This window comes from Schistocerca serialis, chromosome 6 (genome assembly GCF_023864345.2).
Source record: "Schistocerca serialis cubense isolate TAMUIC-IGC-003099 chromosome 6, iqSchSeri2.2, whole genome shotgun sequence".
Lineage (NCBI taxonomy): Eukaryota > Metazoa > Arthropoda > Insecta > Orthoptera > Acrididae > Schistocerca > Schistocerca serialis.
Window position 1 is genome coordinate 249,223,473 of NC_064643.1, and position 9,400 is coordinate 249,232,872.

The 9,400-nt window shown below is 46.1% G+C and overlaps 1 non-coding gene across 1 annotated transcript; it reads left to right on the forward strand.

Annotated features, from left to right (window-relative positions):
- Positions 1-629: 629 nt before the first annotated feature.
- Trnaa-cgc (transfer RNA alanine (anticodon CGC)) lies at positions 630-702 on the forward strand. Its single transcript has one exon. It is a non-coding gene; the product is annotated as a tRNA-Ala (tRNA).
- Positions 703-9,400: the final 8,698 nt, after the last annotated feature.

Consider the following 9,400-nt stretch of genomic DNA (forward strand, 5'->3'; position numbering starts at 1 on the left):
ACTCTAACATAGAAAGGTGTACAACCGCTTTCCTTAAATATTGGTACTTGTAAGCGCGCCTATGACTCAAACAATCGCCCAAACATGTTTCGGAAACTTTTAATCATAACAGAATATGTATAAACTATTGGAACGAAAATGTATTCTGTTATAGTTGTTATCTTAGTTTATAGACTGATAAGTTCTGTAATACCTTCTTTATACTATTAGATAGTGTAGTTAAAGAAAAGTGTGTTTCTATTCGCTGGGGAAGGAGCACAGTGTGCTTGGTTGCTCGATTACCCACAAATTCGGGACAAAAAGTCCGCTGTTCTCCTTATCCCCCATGTCCCCTCTTGGCCCCCTTTGCTATTCTCTCTAGGCCACGTGTGTGAGCCTCATCACTTGTATTCTGTAAGACGTCGTGAAAATACAGCTGTGATGCTTTCTTTCCTTTACTCGCTTTGCCAGCTGCTGTCCCACGTTCGCAAGAAATATGGACTTTCGCAAGTTGACCGTATTGAGAGGTTAAACGTCCCGAGGCTTTAGTAGCAGAGATCAACCACTAGACAGAATACTAGAGGAAAACTGACATTTAAGTGTTTAACAATTTCTCTCTCTGATTCCTTATTATTATTATTATTACACCGAGCGAGGTGGCGCAGTGGTTAGCACACTGGACTCGCATTCGGGAGGACGACGGTTCAATCCCGTCTCCTGCCATCCTGATTTAGGTTTTCCGTGATTTCCCTAAATCGTTTCAGGCACATGCCGGGATGGTTCCTTTGAAAGGGCACGGCCGATTTCCTTCCCAATCCTTCCCTAACCCGAGCTTGCGCTCCGTCTCTAATGACGTCGTCGTCGACGGGACGTTAAACACTAACCACCACCACCACTATTATTATTACAATATAAATAATAAATAGTAATATAAATTATAATATAAATACTTACCATTTTTCTTTTCAACAGTGAAATACCCTCTTGATACAACAATAGCTAATATTTGTTGAGAAACCAGCAAAAAATATTTTATTTCTTGATCGGTTTTAAGTACCTAGTGTCCTTCTTCAGAAAACCAAAAGTTTCACATTATTAGCGAGCGTAAAAAATAATTAGATTTATGTACCATGTTACTGGAGTCACACGGATAATAGTGCATTTACAAATATGGTCTGAGGAAACAAAACAAGTGCAGGGATTATGCACATGGGCATTATGCCTGTACTTGGGGTGGAGTAGCATTTCCCTTGGCCTTTCGCGAGGTCTAGAAAGATACAGAGTGATCTGAAACTCTGACTCCCTCCCCCCCCCCCCCCCCCCCTCCCCAATGCTGTCTTTTATATCACTAACATATGAATACTCAATAACCACACTTCCCTGCGACAAATTGCTTTCAGATATCTCTGTGCGTTGTTGATTTATCATGTAATTTCTCTTATCCTAATAATGAATCTACATTGTAAGGGGACAGTTACACAATGTTGGAGATGTCCTGCGGATTATGCTCCGAATTTACCAGACACAGTTGAGAATTCTGGTCGTATTTTGCTCTGCTGGCAACAGACGAGCACTCTTCTTCTTCAGACACAGAACGGCGTTCACGATATTAAGTATTCATTCATATGCGACATTCATCACGTGAAAACCGTTACCTATCTGAGACCGACGATGTTCCATATTGACTGTTTCTTGAGTAGCGTGCATACCATATACAGTACTGTTTGAAATCACACTCTTTTTCCCTATCACAAAATGGCTGTAGATGAAGTTCAAGTCTACGCTAAACTTTTTTAAAATCAGATATATTTCTTTATTAATACATGAAGTACAACTTTCTATGATACATGAGGAAACAAACACTGGAGATAAGTTCAAAAGAATTATTAACATCGAATATATTTAAAAACTTTAAGAAAATGAGTGAAATAACAACGCTTAATGACTGGGATTCTGCTTAACAAGGTCACACGCAGTTGTGTAGATAATGACAAGACCTACCCGTCTGCCTCGCGCACGCTCTCTCCTTCGTTACGGCTCCTGTTTCTCTCCGTCGTTCTCCGCCCGCCATAAACAGTTTTCCTTAATAAGAACGCACGCGATTACCACGCACGCGCAGCAGCTAGCACCCAGTGGACAGGGCGGGTCCTCAGAATTAGAATCGCGGTGTGCCGCAGTGCGTCTGCTAACAGCCTCGCATCCGCGCGACAAGTCAACAAAATTAAACCGCACGCCGCGCCGGCTGCCGGCTGGAGAGATACCGCGTATAAACCACCGCACAGCTCGTATCGCGGGGTGAGGGCCAGTGCTGCCAACATGAGCCACCACGAGGTCGTTCTCTCATTGCTTTGTTCTGCACAAGGACCCGCGCCGCACCATCGTAGATGAGAAAGAAACCAACCAAATTTCCCATTGTACGCTACGGTTATTATAAAACAGTTTTCTTTTGATTCATTATACGAGGAGCAGTCATAAAGTTTTATTTATCACCTCCCATATATCATGCTGTGCTCATGTAAGTCGGTGTCAGCCCTTCTTTACACATTTACCATTCAATGTGACATATTTTTTTTCAAATCATGGATGACTTGTTGGAGACATTTATGTAGAAGTCTGCGTTTTGGATTTTCTCGAAAAATTCCACTCCGAAAATCTCATTACAGTTATGCTGGTAGCGGGTGCCATGCATTCAGTCGAGAAAACAGGAAAATGGCCCTAGTGCCATTCCAGGATATTATAGGCAGGTACGCAAAATTTGGTAGCCCAATGAACAACATTTTAGACTCTGTGCCGTGCAAAATGAGTTGGAGCGCTGGCACAGAGTAAAAAATATCCCGTTGACCGGGCTCCCGTGACCTCGACGGAGGATTTTTCCAGGATTATATGACAAGTCCGAAAGAATAGATACCATCTTCATATACACTCCTGGAAATGGAAAAAAGAACACATTGACACCGGTGTGTCAGACCCACCATACTTGCTCCGGACACTGCGAGAGGGCTGTACATCTACTACATCTACATCTACATCTATACTCCGCGAGCCACCTTACGGTGTGTGGCGGAGGGTACTTATTGTACCACTATCTGATCCCCCCTTCCCTGTTCCATTCACGAATTGTGCGTGGAAAGAACGACTGCTTGTAAGTCTCCGTATTTGCTCTAATTTCTCGGATCTTTTCGTTGTGATCATTACGCGAGATATATGTGGGCGATAGTAATATGTTGCCCATCTCTTCCCGGAATGTGCTCTCTCGTAATTTCGATAATAAACCTCTCCGTATTGCGTAACGCCTTTCTTGAAGTGTCCGCCACTGGAGCTTGTTCAGCATCTCCGTAACGCTCTCGCGCTGACTGTACAAGCAATGATCACACGCACGGCACAGCGGACACACCAGGAACCGCGGTGTTGGCCGTCGAATGGCGCTAGCTGCGCAGCATTTGTGCACCGCCGCCGTCAGTGTCAACCAGTTTGCCGTGGCATACGGTGCTCCATCGCAGTCTTTAACACTGGTAGCATGCCGCGACAGCGTGGACGTGAACCATATGTGCAGTTGACGGACTTTGAGCGAGGGCGTATAGTGGGCATGCGGGAGGCCGGGTGGACGTACCGCCGAATTGCTCAACACGTGGGGCGTGAGGTCTCCACAGTACATCGATGTTGTCGCCAGTGGTCGGCGGAAGGTGCACGTGCCCGTCGACCTGGGACCGGACCGCAGCGACGCACGGATGTACGCCAAGACCGTAGGATCCTACGCAGTGCCGTAGGGGACCGCACCGCCACTTCCCAGCAAATTAGGGACACTGTTGCTCCTGGGGTATCGGCGAGGACCATTCGCAACCGTCTCCATGAAGCTGGGCTACGGTCCCGCACACCGTTAGTTCGTCTTCCGCTCACGCCCCAACATTGTGCAGCCCGCCTCCAGTGGTGTCGCGACAGGCGTGAATGGAGGGACGAATGGAGACGTGTCGTCTTCAGCGATGAGAGTCGCTTCTGCCTTGGTGCCAATGATGGTCGTATGCGTGTTTGGCGCCGTGCAGGTGAGCGCCACAAATCCGGACTGCATACGGCCGTGGCACACAGGGCCAACACCCGGCATCATGGTGTGGGGAGCGATCTCCTACACTGGCCGTACACCGCTGGTGATCGTCGAGGGGACACTGAATAGTGCACGGTACATCCAAACCTTCATCGAACCCATCGTTCTACCATTCCTAGACCGGCAAGGGAACTTGCTGTTCCAACAGGACAATGCACGTCCGCATGTATCCCGTGCCACCCAACGTGCTCTAGAAGGTGTAAGTCAACTACCCTGGCCAGCAAGATCTCCGGATCTGTCCCCCATTGAGCATGTTTGGGACTGGATGAAGCGTCGTCTCACGCGGTCTGCACGTCCAGCACGAACGCTGGTCCAACTGAGGCGCCAGGTGGAAATGGCATGGCAAGCCGTTCCACAGGACTACATCCAGCATGTCTACGATCGTCTCCATGGGAGAATAGCAGCCTGCATTGCTGCGAAAGGTGGATATACACTGTACTAGTGCCGACATTGTGCATGCTCTGTTGCCTGTGTCTATGTGCCTGTGGTTCTGTCAGTGTGATCATGTGATGTATCTGACCCCAGGAATGTGTCAATAAAGTTTCCCCTTCCTGGGAGAATGAATTCACGGTGTTCTTATTTCAATTTCCAGGAGTGTAGTTCAGGCTAACAGGCCATTGACCTCCTTCTTCTGTGCTGGATGCACACGCGTTGCCCGAACTCTTACGGGACTCGGTAAGATTGTCTGCTGCGAGTAATGAGTGTAACGGGCAGGGGCTCTACGAATGTAGTGTGTGGATATTAATTTGGGAATGTGGGTCTCACGGGGAGCGTGCAAGGGATATATCCCTGCAATCACACTATCCTCTGTGCCGTCGGTGGCTCAGACGGATTTAGCGTCTGGCATGTAAGCAGGAGATCCGTTAGAGTCCCGGTCAGGGCACACATTTTCAGCCGTCTCCCTTGACGTATATCAAAGCCTGTCGACAGCTTAGGGTCTTGATTTAATTATAATTTTTTCCACGATTGCCCTATGTCGGTTTGTACCTTATGACGATACTCTATTACCACTAGGAAGTCCGTAGATCGTGGTCTAGTTGCTAGCGTTGCTGCCTCTGGATCACGGGGTCCCTGGTTCGATTCCCAACCGGGTTCGAGAGTGGGTGTTTGTGTTGTCCTCATGACCATCCTCATTCGTGACAGTGTAGGTTGGAGTGTGAATAAAAATTTGACTGCGTAAAAATTGGAAATTTGTGCGGGCGGTGATGACCGCGCAGTTGAGCGCCCCACAAACCAAACATCATCATCATTATCATCACCATTAAATCATGACAGACCTTCAAAAACTTAAGGTCTATAGTTACATTCGCATGATGTATCACTGTCAAATAACATAGCTCGATGAAACTTGAACCACACACAGGAAGAACTGCTACAGTAGAGTACAGAAGGTAAATGAAATAAATGCGGAGTGAGAGGAACAGAACACTATCTTTCAAAGGCCAACAATTACACAAAAGTAACAGCGATCTATGATAGTTTTCTGGACATGACAAAAGACATGCCACGAGTTTACAGGTAGAAAGTCCCCACATGCTTCTCTGTGACACTGAACGTCCTTTCGTACCGGTTATAACCCAGAGACGTGGCAGGACATAGGCACTCTGCAGCATACGTGTGCTTTATGTGTTGCCTATAGCATAGTCATCTGTTTCATATGAAACAGAGTAAGCCCAGATAAATTTTGAACTGTTGAAATGCCTGGGCTAGCAGGACAGAGCGGATTACGTTGTGGAAAGGGGCAAAATAAGTCACTGTCAGTTGCACTCAACACACATTCTTTATTTATCAACACAAAATATTACAACAAGGATGCAAAACACTCAAAACTTTAATCGACATCCTTTGATTAACTTTAGATTGGCTAAAGGCCACACTCAAAATCAAAGACACAAGGCCTAAGGAAGAAACTGAAATACAAGGTTCTTATGGAGATTTCACGCAAAATAGTTTCTAAATCTTCAATTTAAACAGACTGAAGGCCTTAGCAATTTAATTTTAATGGACCTTGCATAGAGGCCGCATATTAAGCAATTCGAAGAATTTCAATCAAAAGGCAGAAAGCCTTATCTTAAAACATTTCATGTAAAATTTGGTTAAAGGCACCATACAAAAGCATAACGATCTTAAGCCTTAAGGGCAAGACAAGAACATTAATTTAAGAGATATTAATACACAGCTGAAGGTTGCACATCAGCAAATAATTTAACGGCTTAAGGCAGAATTTCATATAAAATTCGGCTGAAGGCCCCAATAAAGAATAACAATATCATGTATTAAGGGCAAGACATGAACATTAATTTAAGATGTATCGATACCCGGCTGACGGCCACACATCAACCAAATAACTGAAACCCAAACAGGGAAATTACTATGTAACACACAAGGAACGGCGCTCAGAAGTTTCCAAGGATCGGCCTGAGACTGTAACACTAACGTTCGTTTAGGTGAGACAGGCAGCCTGTCCAATGACTTCTTAGTCTGTAGGCAACCCAACAGACAGGCAGCCGACTGACCACTCTACGAGATCAATTCCGCTCCACGCAACCAGAAAAACGACCACAGGATTTCAACACAGCGACACACAGACTATTGGCGCCCACAAGGACCAACAACACCTCAGCTGTCGAACTACACAGCACACTGGACAGCAACAACACGACGAAGAAAATTAAGTCAACGACCAGGGCAGGTAACCGGAACGTCAACCGCCACAAGGCAGAAAATACCGCTGATAAACTTCAATAAAAGGGAATAAATTAAGTTAAACTCCACAGGAAGACGGCTGGAAGCTTGGCTCACTTGAATAAACACACGTTGGTGCTCGCGGGATCGTCCCAAAGCGACAATCAGGATCAAACGAAGAAATGGAAACAGTTGAGGCTAGATTGCCGGTTAAGTGGGGAATCAACTTTCATGTCCAATAGTGCTTAGAACAATTTTAACCGTTTTGAACCTTGTTGAAAATCAGTTTACTGGTATACGTAGTATGCAGCATAAGTTTCGTAAATTATTTTTGTCTCAGGACACGCAAAAAATACAGCACACCTAGCAAATCCGTGAAGCATAAGAGAACATTTCGACTATAACAAAAATTGTTCCCCTCGGAATGATCTATCACGCCTTCATGTTTGATGCAAAGACTTTGTAACACCCTGTATACACAATGATCAGCCAGATGGTTACGACCACCGACCTACTATGGGTATAAACCCGCCCAGACGAGAGCAGCGTCACCTATCAAGGGACGACTGCCAGTCAGACACACGCAAGGTGCACGTAGTATTAGCGAGTGTCCTGTTGTTATGTAGATTGGGGAAGCCGTGCGATCAATCTGAGTCTGACGGATAGCAAATTGTTGTGGCTCAGATGATTGGCAGGACCATTTCGGAAACTGTACGACTTGTCAGATGCTCGAGAAGTGATGTGGTGAGTGTCTTCAACAATTGGCGAAACCAAGGTGAAACCATGTCCAGAGATGGTACATTGCACAGCAACCCCTCAATTACAGATATCGGACTTCGCAGGCTGGGCAGACTGGTAAACAGGACTGGCGGAACAACAGACTGGGACGAGTAGAAATATGTCTGAATACACAGTGAACCGAACATTCCTAGCGATGGGTCTTGACAACCTATGCATGTGCCAATGTTCACCACGACACCGACAACTACGACTAAGAAGGGCACTTGACCATTGTCACTGGATATTGGCGCAGTAGCTGAGCATTGCATGGTTTGATGAATCCCGATACCTTCTTCACCATTCCAATGGGACGGCGCGAATCCGTCATCCATCATCTTCCAGGAGAGCTTCTTCACAGGTCAAGTGTGGGATGCAGACAAACTGGCGGCGGATTCGTTATGCTCTGTGAGACACTTACATCGGCATTCATGGGTCGAGTGGAGCTCGTGCCAAGGAAAATCGTCCAATTATTGCAGACCACATCCACCCTTTTACGAATATCAATTTTCCCGACAGCAGTGACATTTTCCACCTAGATAATGCGTCATATCAAAAGGCCTGGAGTGTGGAGTTATTCGAGGAACGCACTGACGAGTTCTAATCAATGTGCTCGGCCTATAACTCACCAGATCTGAACCCAATTGAACACATTCGGAATTCGATAATGTGACTGAACGTCGCTCCAGATCTCATCGCCCCCCGCCCCTCTCCCAGGTTCAAAAATGCCTCTGGGCACTATGGGACTAAACTGCTAAGGTCATAAGTCCCCTAGAACTTAGAACTATTTAGACCTTACTAACGTAAGGACGCCACACACATCCTGCCCGAGGCAGGATTCGAACCTGCGATCGTAGCGGTCCCGCGGTTCCAGACTGTAGAGCCTAGAAGCAATCGGCCACACCGGCCGGCCCCCTCCCAGGAATTTACGGGAATGCAGATGGACGTACTGACTTCATAATCTTTGAGCACACTACACACGCTGGTCGACGTTATTGTGATGTTGTACTTCTTCCACGACTGCATCTTTGCAGGTGTGCATTCACCCCTGACTTCATTCGCATCGAACAGCGCAGATGGAGAAGGTCTGGGAACGAATCGAAGTTCAGAAAACGCACTGGGATGCCCATCCCCAGGCTCACATTGCACCGAGCACGTATGGGATGCGTTTAGGGGACGTATTGCAGCACATCCACATGCACCAGCGGTTCTCAACCGCTCCGGTTGGTGAGTAGAATGCCTTGCAACAAGAATTCTTCCGAAACGCGTTTCTCGTTCCTAAATGCTGAAAACAGTTGTCAAGGGACGTACGTGGAATACAACATTGTATTACACCTGCATCAACCTCGTGTAGTAGAGGAACTCTATCCTGAGAGAAATTCTTGTAGAAAGCTCGTGTTACTGAGTTTTCATTACATTCCCTACCTCGCTGCAGGTCAGTTACTTTAGTCTGTAAACCAAAGTGACGGTCATACATATTTCCTAAGTAGGAAATAGCTGAAAATCACTATGCAGTGCTGTCACATTGTTATGTTATTAATAGAGACTTTCGATCAACACAGTTTTCGAAAATGAACTGCATTTTCTTCGCCCAACTGATTTTTCCCAACGTGGCAGTTTCTATATGGAAGACTGTCTCTGGCCGACGAAATAATCAGCAGATGCTTACCCCGAAGTGTAAAGCTGATTGTAACGGTAAGGAATGGAAAGCACACACACATTACTCACATACTCCCTTCCATGAACTTTTCAACCTCGTTTAAAAGAAAAATACCTATTTAACAACTAGTCCCTGCTAGAGCAGTCCAACTTTCTGTAGGAAGACATTCATCTTCCCTAGCTATCGATATCTTCAACAAT